The sequence below is a fragment of the Neoarius graeffei genome, chromosome 18 (assembly GCF_027579695.1).
Source record: "Neoarius graeffei isolate fNeoGra1 chromosome 18, fNeoGra1.pri, whole genome shotgun sequence".
Classification (NCBI taxonomy): Eukaryota; Metazoa; Chordata; class Actinopteri; order Siluriformes; family Ariidae; genus Neoarius; species Neoarius graeffei.
Genome location: NC_083586.1, coordinates 4033840 through 4056606, shown reverse-complemented (window position 1 = coordinate 4056606; position 22767 = coordinate 4033840). Strand labels below are relative to the sequence as shown.

The following is a 22767-nucleotide window of genomic DNA, read 5'->3' as shown; positions in this document are numbered from 1 at the left end:
GGACACACGTTAGCAACTACCAGCAAGCTATAAGAAACAAACATTTCTCATGCCCATGGATTACTGCGAGCGCAGCGTTTGCATATAGTTCAGTGGTCTTACCGGTAGCCTTTTTCGTCCTTTTTTCCCCCGATGTGCTGTAAGGTTTGTTAGTAGCGAATTCTCTTTGCAACTGCTGTGCTGCTGCTTCATTACAAACTGAACACCAACTCTGCCTATTGTTCTAGAACGACCGCTGCCCTGCTAATTAGCATTGTGATTGGCTTCACCTGTTCAGCGCAGCGTGCTGTCAAGCCGTGCGCTGGCAGCGTAGCACTACGATTCAGCGTAGCAGGGAGTGGCGGAGGCAGCTGTCAATCATGTGAGCCTGCGTTCAGACACTACTTGCGGCAGGTCGCCGCGACACCTCCCACTCGATCTTGGCGTGGCGCGACACGGGAAGATCGCACCCATCAGGCGCGCTGGTCTCTGCTGACTTGTTCCTCCACTGGGAGGAGGATGATAAGGCGTCGCACATCCCGATGCAGTGTGGTACCCTGTGGGTCCCAGGACTTTTTGGTTGGCTTTGGAGTCTTCACCTGAGCACGTCCACCTAGGGGGACTCTCACCTGGACATCCTGGACAATGCTTTGGGAGTCTGCATTCACGCTTACCACTCTTGCAAGCTTGAATTGCCCCCTCAGTGCGTTTTGGTCGCAGAGCCACACTACGTCTCCGACGGCAACATATCTTTTTGCAGTGTGCCACTTGCTGCGGATGAACAGGTTCGGACCTGCAAGTTGGCTCCAGGATCTCCAGAAGTGGCTAACTTGTGTTTGCATTTCTTGCAGTCTCCTGAAGGGGTAGGTGGTGTAGTTTACTGTTTTGAAGTCTCCAGTTTGTGTGGCTCGGCCAAGCAACAGTGTGTTTGGGGTTACGTTGTTAATGCGGTCCTCACGGCTCTGAACTCTGGCATCAATTGGCCTTTCGTTGGCAAGGTTAGCAACTAGCTTAAGCACTGTCAGGAACTCACTGAAGGTAAGGCCTCCTCCACCACCAAGGCTTTGCAGAGCTCTCTTGGTGACCTTGACAGCAGCTTCGACAGCACCATTCCGGTGGGGTGAGTCAGCTGGAGGGATTTTCCACGTCCAGCAGGTACCGTTTTTGGCAGCATACTCTTCAAGTGATTCTTTGTTCAGTTGTCTCAGGTAAGTATACATTTCTTCCAGGACAGGTTTCGCTCCAATGAAGTTTGTTCCAGGATCGGACCAGATCTTCTGTGGATGACCACGGACAGAAGTGAACCTCTGGTAAGCAAGGAGGAAGCTCTCTGTTGTTAGTGTGTTTGCCAGTTCGACATGAATGGCTCGGCTTGACATACAGCAGAATAGTATGCCCCATCCTTTCATGCTTGCTCTCCTTCTGACATCATCCTTCACTTGATATGGTCCGAACAGGTCGACAGATGTGAATTGGAATGGCGCAGCTGGATTGACACGCTCTTCAGGTAAGTCACCCATGATTTGCTGACAGGTTTTTGCTCTTTCCTTCTTGCAGATGATGCAGTTGCCGACAACGTTTTGGGCCAGAATTCTTCCTCTGATCACCCAGGCTCTCTTTTGCATCCGCAGCAGAGTTCCTGCCACTCCGTCATGTCCCTCACTGTGTGCTTCACGGGTCAGGACAGTGGAGACCCAGGCTTGGTATGGTAGCAGGGGAACAGCTCCACGGTCCTCTTTGAAGGCCTGTATCCGCCCTCGACACATCAGGATCCCAGTTACTTAGACCGTCTTAGACTGCTGAAGCGCCTTTCGTCCAATAGATTTTGGACTGCTGCTACTGTTGGTGGTGGGTTTCTGGACTTGGATTGTGCTTCGTCCTGGACTGCAATTGGGCTTTGTGTCTTCAGCTGACTTCGGGTGAGTACAGCAGTGAATGTTTTCTTCTGCATTTTTGTGACGTTGTCTCTTGCCTGTGCAGCAACATCTTTCACTGACTTTTTCACTGACTTCCTGAAGTGGTGGAAATGGGAAAGCATTGGAGCAGCTTGTGAACGGAGATGCGGAGGATGTCGATTTTTTAAGACCATGTGACCAAAAATTTGTTGTGTGATTTGTCGACAGTAACGTCAATCAATCAGCCATACTCGCTGTTCTGCACACGTGCGTTTGTTTAGCTATTTGACACCGGCGAAAATGTCAGCGGTTACTGCGGAGACATGCTGTGACAGCGATGGAAGTGATGTGGAGTTGGAGGGGGGTGAACAGATTTTAATCGAGGAAGAGATAGAGGGAGATGTGTCGGAAGACCCCTTAGATAGAGAGCAGGAGTGGGATTTGTTTCGAGAGGATGAGGAGGAGGAGGAATTCCAAGCGCGGCCACACACCATCAAACTTAAAGTGGAGCGCCGTCTCAAAACAGGAGATGAAATCGTTCATCGGTCTCTGCATAACTTTTGAGATAATAAAACTACCAACTCGCCGGGATTACTGGAGACAGAGCAAGTGGCTGTATCAGACAAATGTCCCCTGAGTGATGGCACGAGATTGCTTCGACATGATCTGGAGGTAATTATTTATTCTTGCACTCTCTTCTGACAGCTTCTGTGTCTTATTGCGTGGCGTTACCCTTATGAAAAAACCTCTGCGAATTACTGCAGTATGAAAACTAGGATTTTTGTTTAACTAGTGTTACTGCAGTATACAGTATAATTGCATAATGCAAGACATACGATGCAGGGTTTTTTTTATTTATTATTATTATTATTATTATTTTGCAATGACGTCTCCATCATGGCCAGTAATGTACCCGAAGTGGTGTTAGAGCCTTCTACTAGGCCTACTACTACTACTACTAATAATAATAATAATAATAATAATGTGATTATGCTTTAGTTATAGTAACAGTATATAGCAATAGTAATAGTAGTAGGGCTGGGCGATTTTACGATTACGATGTTATTCACGATATAAAATCTCTACAATTAGAAATTAGACACGTACGATATGCCTACGATAAGCCTACGCCTTCAATAAAATTACTTCATCCGAAGTTTTGACAGACACGCGAATAGCCAATCATAACTAAACAGTACCGCACGTAACCATCAGTTGGAAGAGAGCCACGTCAAGTTAGGTTGTGTGCACACACAAACACACACACACGTGTAGCAGCAACGCACAGCATGGCTGTGGTGAAGTTTGCAGGAGCGCGGCATTTCTCCAACAAAGCGTGAAACAAAGCGATTATAAAAATGAGCGAGAAGCCGACTGACCGGAGTTCTGAACAGGAAAGTCAGAGCACTGCCCTGGAGGACATCGTTGAAAAGAAGGGCCAGAGATCTTCGGTTGTGTGGAGGTATTTTGGATATTTAAAATCGGACATACAACAAAGTGTTACACTATGCAAATTATGCCGAAAGCACGTCCCTACTAAGACTGGAAACACCACCAATTGTTTCCAGCATTTAAAACAGTATCACCCACTAGAGCACGCATAGTGCTGTCAGACCAGCAATGACCCCTCGAATGCCGGTAAAAAGAAGCTTCATCAACAGACCATGCAGTCCGCTCTTTCCCGCATCATGCCGTATGAGAAAACATCGAAGCGACACAAAGACATTACACATAAAATCACACACTTCATTGCAAAAGGCATGCTGCCAATACGCACAGTCGAAACGGCAGAATTCAAACAGCTAATGAATGTGATCGACCCTCGTTATCAACTCCCAGGACGCAAGCACTTTTCGCAGACAGCAATCCCAAACATGTACACGGAGTGCAGAGGGACCTGCAAGCCGTGTCATACTTTGCCACCACATCGGACATGTGGTCAAGTCGAACGTCAGAACCATATATGAGCCTCACTGCTCACTACATTGAGCAAGACTGGACTTTAAAGAGCAAATGCCTCCAAACGGCATACTTTCCCGAGGACCATACTGGTGAAGCAACTGCATCAGGACTGACAGAATCGCTTGCTTCATGGGGGCTAAGTGAAAGCAAACAAGTTTGCATTACCACAGATAGTGGAGCAAATATAGTGAAAGCTACCTCCCTCAACAACTGGACTCGCCTGCAGTGTTTTGGGCATCAACTTCACTCAGCTGTTGGTAAGTTGAATAGCAGAATTGCCTTAATTATATTTTCAGGTCGTATAAATATGAAAAATTCATGTTCATTATTATCTTTTTTAAAAAAAAACAATTATTTAAAAAGAAACTAGACAAGAAAGTTTTACAATGTTAGAGAGTTAATACTTTTCATAATGTTTATTAGGCCACCCGTTTAAAATTATGCTTTATGTATTTCTCAAAGATTATTTGCCACCTCAGAAGATTCTAACCTATTCAAACTATGTTGGATTCAGGCCCATGTCTATTAAATTTAAAAAGACTGTCTTGATTATGCAGCCCCTCATGTAAAATATTCTGTAGGACTATTATAAATAATCATACTAGTTCTCCTTTTCTGTTTTTTTTTTCCCCAGAGAGAGCCGGAAAGAACAAGAAAGTGGAGCGTGCTGTGGGTGTGTGTAAGAAAGCAGTGGCTGCCTTCATCTTCTCTTGGAAGAAGAAGAGAGACCTGGCTGCTGCTCAGGAAGAGCTTCACCTACCCCAGCACAAGTTAGTGACCGAGTCACCCACCAGGTGGGGCTCACGTCAGAAGATGGTTGAAAGAATGCTGAAGCAGCAGAAAGCCGTCGCTCAGGTCTTAGGCGCAGACAAAAAGACAAGACAACTGGTTCCTGCATGGCAAGACATAGAGGTCCTGGAATCTGTGCATGGGGCCCTGAATACACTACTGGAATTCACTGATTCACTCTCCAGTGAAAATTATGTGAGTGTGTCATACCTCAAGCCGATGCTGCAACTTTTCAGAACACAGATTCTGAAGCCAGCCGACGATGAAACACAGCTCACCAAAGAATTGAAGATGACAGTCATGTCATACCTGGATGAAAAGTATACTGATCCGATTACTGAGGAACTGCTTGATATTGCAACGTTGGTTGATCCACGTTTCAAGGTGCAATACATCAACCCAGAAAACATTGATGCCATCAAAATGAGAGCTGTGTCTGAGATGCTGGAGGACCTGTCCACTTCAGTCAGAACAGAGGAAGCAGCACCAGAACAAGCAGAGGCAGGAGATGCTGCAGTGCCTCCCCCCCTGAAGAAACAAAAAAAGTCATTGGGCAGCTTCTTTAAGAAATCGCACTCCAGCCCAGGACTCAATGACAGAGAGAGAGTTGAGAGGGAACTTGAAAACTACCTGATGGCAGCAGATGCAGACAGCAAAACGGACCCACTGCAGTGGTGGAAGATCAATGAAAGAAACTTCCCAAGACTTAGCTGCCTTGCAAAGCGCTATTTATGCATCCCTGCAACCAGCACACCCTCTGAGAGGGTATTTAGCGCAGGGGGGAACATTGTGACCTGCCACAGGGCAGCTTTAAAACCTGAGACAGTGGATAGACTTGTCTTCCTCGCTCGTAACCTGTAAACAGTCAAACCTTAAAAACCTTAAACACACTGACGTACAGGATTGCACTTTTTTTCTCCTTGCAGCATAAGGTTTACACGTCAATATGTCTTTTATGTTTATTTGAAAGCTGCTAGAATTTGCACAAATGATTAACAATGGTATATAGTTTTTATTTTTCAGTTTCAGTTTATTCATTTGAACAAAAAGGACAAAAGAATGTGCATCCAGTTTGTTTTGGTTCTGTGAAACTTGAAGGCTTGTTAAGCTATTTTTGTTAATTAGGAAGGAACTACTAATTTGTAATGTTCATATTTTGAGCAGAAAATTAAAGAAAATACAAAAATGGTGATTTGATTTATATCGTGATATATATCGTTATCGAAAATTTTGAAAAAATATATCGTGATATAATTTTTTCTCATATCGCCCAGCCCTAAATAGTAGTATAATAAATAGCAGTATTGGGCAGTAACTTTACTTTATCCTGAATCGTAAAGCAAAAGTACATGTCCCAAATACCTAAATGTCCCAAATGTCCAACATTGATAAATAGTAATACAATTATAAATAAATAACTTAAATAACAATACATATGGAATAGATAAATAAATTCATATGCATAGCACAATACACAAAAATAAAAACAATAATGGCCAACACGTGCACGTCATAAGTTTACATGGACACCAAACATCATAAAGAAATCCAGCCAGCAAAAACTTTGAATTTTGAATCTTGAATCATGTTTTTTAGATATCTACATCTCCAAGACAACACTGACCCTGCAGTGGACAAATCGGACAGGCTATGGAAACAACAACAAAAGAAAGACCTGCAGGGATTGTGCCAAAAAGCACACTGGCACCAATGTGCGCCCGGGGTCTACACTGATGGGATGCAGGCAGTGCAATATTCCCCTGCACCACGAGTGCTTCATGCACCACGTTCTACGACAGTAGTGTGTGTGTGAGGTCAGTGTCAGTCTTTGGAAATTTGTTCCTCCGGTCGTTTCCCCCGGTCATTTCCTCCAGTTCCTCCTCAGGACTTTCACCACCTCTCCTCACTCCTTTCCCACCTTTCTCCCATGACAAAGTGCCTTGTTCCATGTTAGATGAATTAATCTATGTGTTGACATGTTTTTAGATCAATTGATCTGTGTTGATATGTCGTTCTTTATATGAATGAATCATATAATGCTTATTTTTACTCCTCTGACTCTGAGATTTGTTTTTTTTTTATAAAAATGTGTTAGTGTTAATGCTGAATGAGCACGATCCAATAAAAGCAGAGAATTTTATCTTTTAAATGCAACTTATTTCATGTCTTTATGTGTTTCAGAGGCTGAGATATTGAATTTTTCATAGGCGGTTTCAATTAATTATTTTTATTTCAGAAAACCCTCAGGCAGATGGGGACCTTTTCTAAAAACTGGCTTAGGCATTTGCAAATGTTTTTTTGCAGGCGTTTCAGGCATCAATGGGTTAAGTCGTTCAAATTTTGTAAAGCTGCTTTGCAGCAATGTCTATTGTTAAAAGCACTATAAAAATAAACTTGACTAGAGGTTGAAGAGAAGGGAGCCATTGCTGAGGCGATGTGGGGGCCTTCTCTCACCCTCTGTGAGCGATCAGACAGGAAGTCCTTTATCCAGTGGCAGATGGATTAAGACAGTCCCAGGTCTGTCAGGTTGGACACCAGTCTGTGAGGGAGAATGGTGTTGAATGCTGAGCTAAAGTCCCCAAAGAACAGCCTAGCATAGCTCTCCTGCTGCTCAAGGTGAGTGAGGGCAGTGTGGAGAGTTGTAGCGATGGCGTCCACTGTAGACCCATTAGCTCTATAAGCATACTGGTGTCTAACATGGGTGGGGGACTTGCGATGATGCAAGTCTGAACCAGTTGCTCAAAGCACTTCATGATGACGGGAGTAAGTGCCACTGGACAGTAGTCATTCAGGCTGCTAATGGTCTTTTTTGGCAATGGAAGATGGTAGAGGACTTCAGGCAGGGTGGGATGGTGGACTGGGACAGGGACTGATTGACTTATGTGACATCCTATGCTCTGTGGATAAAATGGTTCTAGAGGTTTTATTTTACCACAAGATACATGCCTATCAGAAATACTGGCCAGAGGTGATCAATTACTGCAGGAGTCTTGGTCAAGGTGGCTCATTGCTATTTAGCCCCTAATGTTCTCCAAGCTTTTACATTAACAGCCCCATGAGCCTTTGCACTCTAGCAAGACTCCGTGGAACTGGCAACAACTAAAGCGACTGCCTTTTCTGGTCGCTACAATAATAATCCTCCTCCCTGGAGCCAAATTTATTTTCAAAATGGGATTAAAGGCCATTTAGATTTTTCAAAAAATTTAAAAGTTAAAAGTGACTACCTACAAACATTTTAAATGAAAAAGTACAGTCGTTGTATTTTAAAAAATATTATTTCATGAGCCTGCATAAAAATGCATGGGGTTGCTCAAAATTCCACAGCACACTTCACTTTGTCTCACAGCACACCAGGTATATACTGTACATATCTAAACTCAACCCTCACTGAACCGATGTTCAAATTATATTTTGTCTGCATTTGTGAATTCACGGAAATGAAACAACGTCACACCAACTGCAGACCCCAGCATCAAACCAACTTGCACAGGTGGCAAATTTTGTGGCATCGAAAACCATTGGCTCGTTGGTGTGGTAACAAGTTTTATATTAACTTTAGCATTAATTATAGTTAACAGTATCTGTTCAGATCCTGTAGTGTCATGCTTCTCTGTTTATCCTTGACATTTAGAAAAGAAACAAACTAAGTGTAAATGAATATGTTTCGTGTTTGTGTGTGTGTGTGTGTGTGTGTGTGTGTGTGTGAGAGAGAGAGAGAGAGAGAAGCTACCATGTTGTGCATGCAAGAGAGTCAAGGAAAACTTGGTACAGTTTTTCTCAACTGCATTTGGGAAAACAGACTATAATGGAATGTTGTTGTTGATGACGACTAATATTTTGTGTAATACAGGAAGCTGACCATGTTTAGGCGTCGTTATGGGAGGACTTATGTTGGTGACTACCTGGGCTTGTGATTTTATGGGACTTTCATGAATAATTATACAATAAAGAAATATTTGCTTGAGGATTACTTTATTTACTTGAGCACTGAGGTGTTACTAGTATTTTTATTAACCGGTAAGTTCCACCACACTGGCTAAAAGAACCGATGTCGGACCGCATTGTGCTCAAACTTACGATTTACACTACTACTCCACATATCTGCGAGAAGAAATTGATATTAACCCACTGACGCCTGAAATGCCTGCAAAAAAACGTCTGCAAATGCCTAAGCCAGTTTTTAGAAAAGGTCCCCATCTGCCTGAGGGTTTTCTGAAATAAAAATAATGAATTGAAAACGCCTATGAAAAATTCAATATCTCAGCCTCTGAAGCACATAGAGACATGAAATAAGTTGCATTTAAAAGATAAAATTCTCTGCTTTTATTGGATCATGCTCATTCAGCATTAACACTAACACATTTTTATTAAAAAAAACAAGTCTGGCATGCGTCTTGAAAATAATGACAAATCAACAATGCCGCGTTATGCAGCAACCAGCATTTGGGGCAATGTTGCGTTATGCAACAACCGGCGCTAGGGGCAATGTTGCACGACGCAGCATCCGGCGTCAATGGGTTAATTGGAGCTACCTTCATCTAGTCATCATATTTTGTTACATAAAAATATACAATCTTTATAATAAAATTTATGATAAACTCACAACCGAGGAGTCTCCACTGTTCTTGGCTTCCTCTCGGTTCACCAGCTCTCCCTGGCAGGGGCCGAAGTGTGCACCTACTGGAACAGTCTCCCCCTTATTAAACACTCCAAGGCCTGCATCAGGAATACTGGACTTCTGGATTTCTAGCCCAGGAGGAAGTGTTTGTCTGGCTCGGTCAGGGACTCCCATGGGAACAGGAGTATAGGGGATGAAGAGGGGTGGTCCATGAACCTCGCATTTGTTGAGGAAGAAGGATTTGCAAACTTCACAGTCTAGGAGTAGAGAAAACACAACAGGAAGAAATGAGGCCCAAATGTGTGTGCAATCTGTGTGTGTCTATCTAAGACCATATACAGTACATTAGTACTGAATAAAGATTATCCTAAGAACAGGGATGTGATTTGGGGCTGGTGAAATTATCTGAAAATTTTAGCCAGGGGGCTGGGGGCCACAGGCCCCCAGCTGGTCCAGGGCAGCAGCCTGGTGGGGGGACAAGGGGGGAAGCCCCCCGAAGCTCCTGGGTTCTGGGGTTTTCTGACTTAAAAATTGTACTAAAATGGCAAGCAAACACACAAGAAAAAACTTGTCATGATTAACAAATTCAAGCCAATTTAATGGTCAACATGCAACGCTGACACACACACTCTCGCTCTCTCACACACACACACACACACACACACACTCTCTCGCTCACACACACACGCTCACTCTCGCTCACACACTCTCACTCACTCTCTCACTCACACACACTCTCTCACACACACACACACACACACCCCCCCCCCAAAGAACCAGCGCGAGCAGGGCCCGCTAGCCCCACGCCTTGTGACGTAATTCGCCCCGAGGCGAGCCGCGGTTTTTCTCCAACCATTCCCAGCGGAACTTTTTTTCACTATTCTGTCGATTTCTTTAACTCGATTTGCATCTTTACGCTCGATCACGGAGGCTGCCATCTTTCAACTCTTTGTTTGAAGCGAGCTTACGTACAGCTATCTAACAAGCGCGTTCATTGGTTGTTACAGAGCGATGAGCCAATCACGTACCTCGTTTCATCTCATTGACGTAATTACGTCATTTACCCAATTACGTCATTGAGATGAAACGAGGTACGTGATTGGCTCATCGCTCTGTAACAACCAATGAACGCGTTTGTTAGATAGCTGTACGTAAGCTCGCTTCAAACAAAGAGTTGAAAGATGGCAGCCTCCGTGATCGAGGCGTAAAGATGCAAATCCGAGGCTGCCATCTTTCAAACAAAGTCGGAACGAATAGGATACAAATGTGGATGAGGGAAAAATCGGAAAAAAATTTTTCTTCAAGTTTTGAGGTGAAAAAAGCGGAATTTCGCGAATTCGCGGAAAAATCACATCCCTGTAAGAAAGCTTGCCAGTAAGGTTCACTGAGCATCTGGTTGAGACTAGAGGTGTCCATCAGGACTGGGATCAAACAGGACACAACAAGGTACCAGTATTGGCAAAAAATATGGAAACACCTACCAAAATGACAAAACACAATTTGACCTTTTGTTCTCAAGTTCTCTTAATAAACTAAACATTTTCATCATAACAAATGTTACAAGTAACCAGAGTAAATCATTCTAAAATATTATCAATATTTGGTATGGAACCCCTTGACACTGAAGTGCACTGACATGATCAGGCATGCCATCATAAAGTTTATGAATAAAATCAAGTGGAATTGCTCTCCATATGTCTTGCAACACTTCCCAGAGCTGTGGCAGGTTTGAAGGAGCCCTTTTCACCTTTTCTCGCTCCATGTAGTTCCAGACTTGCTCAATTCTATTCATGTCAGGACTTTGGGCTGGCCAATCAAGAATTGTCAAGCTGACATCTTGTTCTTTGTTTTGTAAATACTGTTTAACCATCCTGGCTGTGTGTTTTGGGTCATTATCTTGCTGGAAGATTAAGTTGTTGCCAATGAGAGCTCTTCCAGAAGGCACAGCATGATGGATAAGGATTTGTCTGTACTTGTCAGCAGTGAGGGTCCCATCTATTTTGTAGAGATGACCAACTCCATTGTAGGTGATGGCTCCCCATACTTGCAGGACCCCTCCGCCATGTTTTACTATGGGAGAAATACAGTTTGCCTTGTATCTTTCTCCCTTTCTGCACCTGACTTACTGCTGCATAGCGTTGCCAAATAATTCAAATTTCTTCTCATCTGAGAACATGACCCTTTTCCACTGCTCAGAAGTTCAACTCCTGTGAATTTTTGCCCAGTTAAGTCTCTTCTACTTATTTCCACCTCTCAACAAAAGTTTTGCGCACTGAACATGACCTTTGAGGCCTTCTGCTGAGAGCGTCTTCCTAACCAGGTGTGGGGAGGCATCCTTGCCTGTAGCATCTTGGAGGTCCTGTGCCAGTTCCTTGCTGGATTTCTTCCTCTCTCGTAGGGATGTAGTCTTGAGGTACTGGACATCAGCTTTAGTCAACTTTTTCTTCCTTCCTCTGCCTGAAATGTTCTTGAAGTTCCCAGTCTTCTGGTGATGCTTGAGGCATTTCCAGACAGCACTGTGGGTCACATGCAGTTTCTTTGCTATGGCTCATTATGAATGGCCCTCCTCCCGCAAAACTTTCATCCTAATACGCTGCTCTTCTGTAGTTTCTCTCTCTGATGCCATTTCTGCCTGTTGCCTGGCTGTAGTCAGAGGATAAATACTTTTTCTAATGAATTATTTGTAGAGACCACATGATTTAGTTAATGGTTTTCACCTGTGGAATAAGTAGCATATCAGGATAGGATTGCCCAACAAGGAGTGATTAAGGTTGGTTTTGGGGCTAAACTAAACAAAAAGAGATACCATTTCCAATATTATGATGTTTATCACACAACGATGGCCAAAACTGCTAGTGTCTCATCTCATCTCATTATCTCTAGCCGCTTTATCCTTCTACAGGGTCGCAGGCAAGCTGGAGCCTATCCCAGCTGACTACGGGCGAAAGGCGGGGTACACCCTGGACAAGTCGCCAGGTCATCACAGGGCTGACACATAGACACAGACAACCATTCACACTCACATTCACACCTACGGTCAATTTAGAGTCACCAGTTAACCTAACCTGCATGTCTTTGGACTGTGAGGGAAACCGGAGCACCTGGAGAAAACCCACGCGGACACGGGGAGAACATGCAAACTCCGCACAGAAAGGCCCTCGCCGGCCCCGGGGCTCGAACCCAGGACCTTCTTGCTGTGAGGCGACAGCGCTAACCACTACACCACCGTGCCGCCACTGCTAGTGTTTTCATGGGTAAAGTATAAAATTGTGGTTAAAAGGTGTCTCTGTATCTTCATAATGTATCTCAGTTGTCTTCAGTGCAAATTCTGATGTCATTTGCATGGATTAAGTATGCAAAATCGATCTTTTCCTAGGCATTTCCATATTTTGTGCCAGTACTGGATACGAGTATGAGGTTTTTTTTTTACTTCCTTGTGGGAGTAAACAAAATGGTCAGATACGAAGCTTGCAGGGCAAAATAAAACGAATGTTCATTAACATGACTGTGGCACTATTTACAGTATTCTCTTAGGACTTGCCTGGTCAGGGTTGTTTTAAATTCAGCTATTTGTTTGCTTATCTTCTGGGGAACAGAATTTCCCAAATTTGTTATGAAAATCACATGCAGGTACAAACAAAATGAACTGTCCACACACTAATGCCGCTTTTCCACTACAAACGCGGCTGAGCCGTGCCGTGCCAAGTCGAGCTGAGTCGGGCTGAGCGGGGCTGTTGGAGTTGCATTTCGACTACAACCACGCTGAACCGTGCTGGCTGGAAGTGGGTGGACACATTGGGTGGAGTTAGCGAAAGTGGGTGGACGTCACGTGATGTCGTTAAGCAGCGCAAACAGTGACATCAGTGACAGTGGCGGAACAAGTCAGAGCCGGGCCGGGGGCGGGGCAAATGACCGGGCCCTTTATTAAAGCTTATCATAACATCATTTTAGGCTACAAAATGTCCGCAACTGTGGTGTTTACCAATTTCAACACTACGGGGTGCAACTATGTTATTTAGTACATCAAGTCCTTCAAACGAACATGTAACTCAGAAACAAAAAACATTAGGATACTGTACATGGCTCATAATAAAACATCAATAGCCTATACTGCGCACATTATTTGAAGGGCATACGAATGAGCGCTCAGAGGTTGCAACGGTGACAGGAAGAGTCAGAAATAAAAGGAGGGCGGTGCAAACCTCACTGAATGCACTGTGTTTACCAATTTCAACACTACGGGGTGCAACTATGTTATTTTGTACATTAAGTCCTTCAAACGAACATGTAACTCAGAAACAAAAAAACATTAGGTGACATACTGTACATGGCTCATAATAAAACATCAATAGCCTACTGCGCGCATTATTTGAAGGGCATACAACGAGCCTTGCGCTCCGCGAACTCGTCCACGATGCTCTGTATGTCACTGATTCAGTGAGCTTTTAAGCGGTAGTCTCACGACCCGGAGAGTAAACAATAAACATGGAGGACATGGAGTCGTTAGTGTTGCTGGTCTTGGTGCTGTGGCTTGTTGTCACCGACAACGCCAGCAGATACTGGCAAGAGCGTATAGATGAGGCGAGGCGCATAAGGCTTCAGAAATTCTCGTAATTCGTAATTATTCTCCTTCCGGGTTTGCGGTGTTTACAGATCCCAGCGCGCTCGCGGGGCGTGTGTGGGCATGTGAGGACACTCCTCCTCACCAATCAGTGCACAGGGGAGTGTCTGCTCACGCCCCCAACCTCACTCGGCACGGCTTGGCTCGCTTCAGCCCCACTCCAAAACGGTGCGAGTTTTAGGGGCTAAGCAGGGCTGAAACGAGCTGAGTCGTGCTGGTTTTTGGTAGTCGAAACGCGAGCCGTGTCGGGCTGAAGTGAGCTGAAGCGAGCTGAAAAAGGGTAGTGGAAAAGGGCCATAAGTAAGAAAGTAAGTAAAAAATAGTCCAACACACATCTCTATTTGAGCTTGCTGACAATTATGGCATTTCTAAATCTAGACATTTTTCCCCCCCAATGCCATACATATAGGATTTATATTTAATTAAAAAAAAACACACACACACACACAACCCCCCCCCCCCCCCACACACACACCGAATGGCAATTTAAGCATAACTAATTTGCTGAAGAAGAAACCATTAGACCCAGAGGAAACCTACACTAACAGGGGAGAACTTGCAAAACTTCACACAGACAGCAACCCGAGCTTAGAATCAAATCCAGGACCCTGGAGCTGCGCCATTGTGATGCCCCGAAATCCGTATATTTGGACTCCTGTCTCTCACACCCACTGTCTCTTATTGAACATCCCATTCCAGGGGCATAATGAGGGGCATACTCTCTGTCCCCTATTAAATCACAGCTGGTTGGGATCTTCTGCGAGCTTATGCATGTGGGGAACAGAGCACATAGCACTGTCCTCCAGGTGTGTTTTGCTATCATATGACACAGTAAAGCGAACCCCAGCCAGACAATGATGAAGCTTACTGATGTTTCAAGAAGCATTTATGTTCAGCAGTCATCCTTAATTTGAACACAAATATACTTCCTTTCCTTCACAACCTTTCTTCACAAACACCGTAAGAGCTGCAGGTGGATAAATAAAATAATGTTTATGCTTGTGAGAGCTAATTTTTCCATAATGCCAGTTAACCACACATGTGGACATTTATCAAATATTCACTCACATATAAATCGGTCAAAGCACATGAAAAGCTAGAAAACCAGCATTAACACGACATTACAGCTTATCCATGTAGCACCCTTTCGCATAAGCTAACCTTAGCATGGCTAATACAACAACGATATACGTAAACACCCTTTCAGCAGTTAATTAGGATAACACGTCACAGCAATCAGTCATAAAACAAGTTGAAACACACAATACCTTGTTCCCATTTCCAGCTAGGCGCTTAATTATCCATAATGAAACTTTACATTGCAAGGCAACGTCTTCAAAACACCTTTTCCTTCCGTACACTCTTCAATTAGCTGCCGTTCACGTGTGAACACCTATGGGCAAGTTGCTGACTCTCAGATGAGAGTACACCAGAAGGGCTTCAAAATAAAAGAACCGAAAATGTAAAAGGCACTAACAAAAATAAAACTTACAGGAAGTAGTTAACTTGCTTATATACAGTCAATAAGAGTAATTTACACTCCCACCAATCATGAGTAAATAATGGAACAGTATACGGTTTACATTAGGCATGAATGATTTCAAACTGAAAATGACCTTCCCTATACAAATAACTTGTTTAGAAGGTGGAAAACCCTTTTAAACCATGAACTATGAGCTTACAAGCTATAGCTAGAAGGTATTATTAACTATAGGGTGAACAGGCTTAAATCAGTCTCCAGCAGCAAGACTAGCTTCTGGACTGGGCGCTCCACTTCAGACATCTTGTGGAGACGCTCCACCTTCTTGCCAAGCTTCCTGTCACCGAGGCAGACCTTAACTCTCCTTACTAGTCCGTCTTTGTCAGTAGTGGTTTCTGAAACTCTGCCCAACCTCCACTCGTTCCTGTGCACATCCTCTCCTTTCATCATTACGATATCTCCAACTTGCAGATTTCTCCTGGGAGTATGCCAGCGCTGTCTGAGGGCAATGTTGGCCAGGTATTCCTTTCGCCATCGACTCCAAAACTGTTCTGCCAGGTATTAAACATGTCGCCACCTTTTCTTGCTATACATGTCTTCTCTGATGAACTCACCTGGAAGAGGCAAGGCCTTGACAGATTTCATAGTTAGGAGATGATTAGGGGTGAGTGGCTTGAGGCTGTGTGTGTGGGGGGGTGGGGTGTCACTGAGGTTGTTAACAGTCAGTGGATGGCTGTTGACAATTGCCATAGCTTCATAGAGGAAAGCTCGTAGCAAAGCATCATTTAGCCTACCAGAAGAAAGAGCAAGCGTGGCCCTTAGGATGCCCTTCGCTGTTCTAATCTGTCTCTCCCACACCCCTCCGACATGCCACGAATAGGGTGCATTCATGCTGAACTAGCATTGTTTCTCAGCAAGAAATGCAGCCAGCCAGTCTGCACTGACTTCTTTTAGAGCTTCTTTGAGTTCATTTTTGGCTCCAACAAAGTTGCTTCCTTGATCAGACTTGATTTGACGAACAGTGCCACGTATGGCAATAAAGCATCGTAGGTCATTTATGAGGGCGTCGGTGGACATGTCATCAAGCATCTCAATATGGATGGTGCGGGAGCTAAGGCAAGTGAAGAGAAGACCATACACCTCTTGTTCTCCTTTCTACCCTGCTTTGTAAAAAAAAAATGGACCAAAGTAGTCCATTCCACAGAAGGTAAAGGGGGGGGGTGATGGTTCCACACGTTCAGGGGGTAGATCAGACATCCTTTGCTCTTCCGTTGGTTTCCGAAGCAGTCTACAGGTAACACATTGACCAATGTAGGATACTACTGCCCGATTGATGCCAGGAATCCATGGGACCTGATGTCATTAATGGTAAGACCTTTGCCTTGATGTTTCATCCTTTCATGGTGATGAGCAATGATCATCTTTGCAATGTGATGATCCTTGGGGACGACTGCAAGGTGCTTGATGGAGGAGTCGGGAAGAGCTGCACAGCCTACCTCCCACCCCTGAGGATGCCATCTTTGTCAAGGAAGGCATCAAGCGAGTATAATGGATTGAGATGGTAGGGGGATCCCTTTGCTCAGCAGTTTCAACTCCTCTTGATACACATTTTTCTGCAGGTCTATGATTATGCAATGTTCTGCATGTTCTCGTTCTGTTACAGTGGTGAGACTGTTTGATCTGTTCTTGCTGATGCACCTTAGTATGCGTGCAACAGCTTGAGTAGCCAGTGACCAAGATGAGAGCTTAGACAAGCAATCAACAAGGCTTACTCGTTCTGTGGTTCTTGTGCTAAGCACGACAGCACTTCTGACCTCTGGATCTCCAATCATTAACTCTGGAATCTCAGCAACAGGCAGTTTCATTTCCTTGTTCCATAAGACCTTGGGTCCAGTGAGCCAGGTGGATGAACGAAGCTCACTGGGAGTCAAGCCCCTAGAAGCATGGTCAGCAGGATGCTCATTGGTTGGGATGCATCTCCATTGCTGAGGGGGCGAGCTGAGATGAATCTTCTGAATGCGATTAGCCACAATAGGTGTGGAATCCTCATGCTTCATCGTTGATATATCCTAAGATCACCTTAGAATCAGTCCAGAAGAACTCCGCAGTCCCAGTAGATGCAAATTCATCCTTGAGCATGTTGCTTATCTTCACAGAAACAACTGCGGCTGTTAGTTCCAATCTCGGAACAGTTGTGACCTTGGATGGTAAGACGCATGCCTTTCCTACAACTAAGGCACAGTGAACATCTCCCTCTTCATTTTGAAGTCTCACTGGCCATAACCCTTAAGGCTAGCATCCGAGAAATGATGCAGCTCTGTCTTTGTGACCTTTCCAAATCCAGCAGGTGAGTAGGTACGGGATATGGTAACATTATCTAATTGGGCTAGATCACTTCTCCACTGTTCCCATTCTGGACGAAGTTCGTCTGGGAGAGGATCGTCCCAGCCTGTGCCTTGCCTACACATCTCCTGAAGAATGATCTTCGCTTTGAGCAGAACAGGCGCCACAAACCTGAGAGGGTCATACAAGGAAGCCACTACAGACAGAATGCCGCGGCGTGTTGCAGGCTGATCCTTTAGGCTGACGTTAAGCTGGAAGTGGTCGGATTCCACATCCCATTGAATCCCTAGGACTCTCTCAAGTGGCAGGTTGTCAAAGATGAGGTCCATATTTTTCACATTAGTTGCTCGTTCTGAGGGTGGTATACTCTCTAGAACGTCTCTGTCATTCGACACAAACTTGCGTAGTCGCAGACCACCTGTGGTGCACAGTTTGCGAGCTTCTCTGGCAAGCTGAATAGCATCTTCAGTGCTTTCAACACTGGCAAGCCCGTCGTCTACATAAAAATCCCTCATGATGAACCGGGAGCCTTTAGGGTAGAGGATGCTATTCTCTTTAGCTAGATGCTTCAGCCCGTAGTTTGCACGTCCAGGAGAAGAAGCAGCACTGAACAGATGCACCTTCATCCGGAGTTCAAGTCTCCTTGCTTCCGACAGAGAAAGCGCAGGTAGTTGCGATCAGCCTCGTACACATGAAACTGATGGAACATTTTTTCCAATGTCGCACATCAGAGCAACAGGGTGTTGTCGAAAGCAAATGAGAACACCACTCAACTTGTTCAGCATGTCAGGACCAGAGAGGAGGTGGTCATTTAGGCTGGTTCCTTTGCATCTGGTAGCGCAATTGAACACTATGCGAAGCTTTTCCGGCTTCTTTGCATGACAAACACCGTGATGGGGACTGTACCATCTCTCACCTCCACTCCCACCATCTTCAACCTGCTCTGCATCTTCCTTCTTGATTACCTCCTCCATGAACTCGACATACCGCTCCTTATACCTTTTGTCCCATTGCAGTTTCCTTTTCAGGTGGTTGAGGCGCATCATGGCTGAGTCTTTATCATCAGGCAAGCTAGGTCTGTTTTTGAAGGGCAGGGGCATTTCATAGTGGCCATGCGTGTTTTTCCGTATACCCTCATCTAGCTTATGGAGGAAGGCGATGTCGTCTTGTGACACTGCTTTGCTGTCTTCACTGCCATCCTTGAAGTCAGTTTCTAGAATACGAATAGCACTGGCAGAAGTTACCAGAGGCAGCTCTTTAACCGTGATTTTGTGACACAGGCGACTTGTGCTCAACGGATCATGGCCTTGGGATGAGCGCCCCACAATAGTCCATCCTAAGTCTGTCCGTATTGCACAGGGTTCCTCATCTCCTAGGATGGCATGCCTTGGTGCCATGGCTCTGGAGCAGTTGTAGCCTACAAGTCCTACTTCACAGTCCTTTAGTGGTTGGATTTCGTCTGCTAGTTCTCTGAGATGACTCCATTGTTTAGCCGTCTCACAAGTGGGAATGTGAGCATGGTTAACGGGTATGCAATCCTTCGTGTAGGCAATTGGAAGATCAACCTGAATAGCAGAACTGTATCCCCTTACACAAAGGCCGGAGACACTCTCACTTGGGAGAACTGTTTTTTCCCCCCACTCATGGTGGTCAACTTCAACTTCACTGGATACTTGTCAGCAATTAGACTGTCGCTCACTTCTTGGTCGACGAATGTTGTATCGCTTTGAGTGTCGAGTAGAGCATAGACAAGCTTCTCAGCTGTTGAATTGTTTTTAGTTGACACCCACACTGGTATTACCATCGATGTGTAGGATGAGCCTTCGCCTGTTACACTGAGTGATGTTGCAGCAGCAGCACTTGGATTCATCCCTGTTTCAGATGAACACCTTTCCTTTCCATAGTTGTAATCATGGAGGACTGTAGGATGCCTTCCTTTGCAGTTGTCACAGCAGTGACTATGACAACAGTCTTTTGCACCGTGTCCAGATTTTAAGCATCCCTAACAGTTTCTTCTCCTTTACATAGTTCTGTCATTCTGCCAACATCCCTGTGAACTTGGGACATGCATGAAGTTGGCGTCTGTTATCTTGACAAAGGATGCATGGAGCTTTAGCCCTTTTCTGGTCTGACCTTTGATTTGTGATGTCTGTAGCTGTGCGAGTGGTGAGAACACTGGCCTTGTTTCTCTTTGTGTCTCTGAGATTTCTCTTCTGTGTTCGAGTCTGATGAATGAAGAACATGAAGCGATGTAATTGGATTGCAGACAATCTCAGCTTCAGTTGACACAAATGTTGCAAAGTCCTTGAAACTTGGAAATTCTTGCTTCTTGTTCAGGCACTGGGTGACTTGTCGGTTCCAGTGTGAAGCTGCCCAGTCTGGTAGTTTGTGGGCAAGCTTCTGGTTCTCCTCACAGTCATTTAGTATGTCAAGACCCTTGACGTGAGGCATGGCATCTTGACAGGCATTCAGAAAATCTGAGAAGTTTCTGAGTCCTTGAACATCCCTAGGTTGAATCCTTGGCCAATTGGTGAGCTTCTCCCTGAATGCTCGCTGAATGGCGAATGGCTGGCCAAAGCAACGATTCAGCTTGTTCCAGGCCTCCTGATAGGCTTCATAATCATTCCGGAAGAAAGTGCCTTCTAGCACCTGGCATGCTGGACCACCAACATGTTTCTTCAGATAGTTTTTTTCAACTGATGTGATTGCTCTTTGGTCAATGAGTGAGGTAAACACTGCTTTCTATTCAATGAACCGTATTGCGTCACCATTGAAGCCAAATGGCTCTGGAACAGGGAGCCTATTTAAGGCTATGCTGTCTTGAAAGACCCGAACAAGAGGGGAAACATCTGTGTGAGGGGGTGTTGCAACATGAGATAGAGGGACTGCAGTTACAGGCACACTCTTTCCTTGTTCCTTTCATCATTAATGCAGTCAGCAGCTTCGTGTTCCAACTCTTTATCGTATACGTTTAGCTTAGCTTGAGCTGCCCGCACTTCCTTCACTGCCTGCAATCACTCCAACTCATGCCTTTGTGCCTCCAGAGCCTTCTGTTGTTGTTCCTCTAACTCTCGGATGACTTCTCTTTGTCTTTCTTCTGCCTCCATCATTTCATAATTTGCTTCCTTCACTGCTAGCTCTGCAGCTGCATCTGCACGCTTGGCTGCCATGGACGAAGCTGTGGAGTGTTGGTCAGACTTGCTGTGACTTGTCAAGGAAGCAGCAGATCCATAGACAGACTTTGCATAGTCGGCGTCGGCAAAGGCGGCGTCTTTCCATGTCCTCGTTAAACTCACCTTCTTTGTCTATTGCTCTGCCGTAGCCAATGGTGATGATTTCTGTGGTAACTGATTCGCAAGTGTCAACTCTTCTTCTCACGCCGGTGGAAGGTGTAGCAAGATCTCGAATTCCAAAATACAGGTTCATTACATCTTCCTTCACTTTCTTAAGCTCTTCAATGAGAGGCCAGAGCTCACCCTCTGACATGTATGTCTTTAGCTGATCTCTTGCTTTGCATATGTCGAGCTTCCATTTTTTGTACATGGAGAGCAGCCGTTTCTCCTTTTTCTTGGCCTCTTCATCTTGTAGCGCGCGCATTTTCTCTGTCGGGTTCCGTGCATGTTCAGAGCGTCGAGGCCCTTCAGGCCAGGTGTCTCAGATACAACTGCCACTGAGTGGAGCTCACTCTGGAAGTCTTGAACTTCGTGCTGGGAACCAGGCATCTGCTCCTCTGTCTCCTTGAAGCTACCTGACTTTGATATTATCAACTCAATTTGAAATTATTAAGTCAGAAGAAACCTCTTAACAAGTATGATCGAACCTTTGCAATAAACAGAAAGTTGCTGTAGATATTCAGCTAAGTATTACAATAAAGGCAAACCTTAAAGTACTTGAAATGCAAAAATCAGAATATGAGCATGAACAACTAGCAAAGCTGCATTAACGTGCAGACACTCAAACAACTGGAAATGTCCAGGTAAGTACTGTAATGAACACACTTCTCAAAGTACTTGGTATGCAAAAAATATGAAATGTCTTTATTAAAGAGTCTATGTGAATGTGTTCATGTGTGAGTGTAAGCAACAGTTTCTCTCCTTTGCTGTAGATGAGAAGATGAGTATGAAAAGTTCACTGGTTCAGTCTAAAAGGGCTGTTCATGTGGAGCTCACCTTGTTGCAGTCTGTAGACTGTGTAATATAGGTGTGTACTCACAGTTCTGCTTCAATGTCAGTGAATGTGACCGTACTTGACCATTGCGTCGAATCCATGAAACCGCTGCCTGGATTGCCGAAGTGGATCATGTGCTGACACGTCGGGACATGTTCATGATGAATCCATGTAGACAGCACATGGCGAAGTAGTAGCAGCAGCAGGCACGCCATGAAGACCCTCCATCATGGCCCGTCATAATGGCAGCAAGTCGTCAGATCGATGAGGGCAAGCTCTTACTATAGTGAACCCCAGCCAGACAATGATGAAGCTTACTGATGTTTCAAGAAGCATTTATTATGTTCAGCCGTCATCCTTAATTTGCACACAAATATACTTCCTTTCCTTCACAACCTTTCTTCACAAACACCGTAAGAGCTGCAGATGGATAAATAAAATAAAATTAGCTCTCACAAGCATAAACATTTCCATAATGCCAGTTAACCACACGTGGACATTTATCAAATATTCACTCACATATAAATCGGTCAAAGCACATGAAAAGGTAGAAAACCAGCATTAACATGACATTACAGTTTATCCATATAGCACCCTTTCGCATAAGCTAACCTTAGCATGGCTAATACAACAACAATATACGTAAACACCCTTTCAGCAGTTAATTAGGATAACACGTCACAGCAATCAGTCATAAAATAAGTTGAAACACACAATACCTTGTTCCCACTTCCAGCTAGGCGCTTAATTATCCATAATTAAACTTTACATTGCAAGGCAACGTCTTCAAAACACCTTTTCCTTCCGTACACTCTTCAATTAGCTGCCGTTCACGTGTGAACACCTATGGGCAAGTTGCTGACTCTCAGATGAGAGTACGCCAGAAGGGCTTCAAAATAAAAGAACCGAAAAC

The 22767-nt window shown here is 44.6% G+C and overlaps 1 protein-coding gene and 1 pseudogene across 1 annotated transcript in view; one reads left to right on the top strand and one right to left on the bottom strand.

The window, feature by feature from the left end:
- The window catches only part of LOC132865856 (zinc finger protein 850-like), a 1522149-nt gene that overhangs the window by 762408 nt on the left and 736974 nt on the right, over nt 1-22767 (top strand). The gene's annotated exons all lie outside the window — the stretch shown is intronic.
- LOC132865865 (zinc finger protein 345-like) overlaps nt 1-22767 on the bottom strand; it is a 46253-nt pseudogene that overhangs the window by 16618 nt on the left and 6868 nt on the right.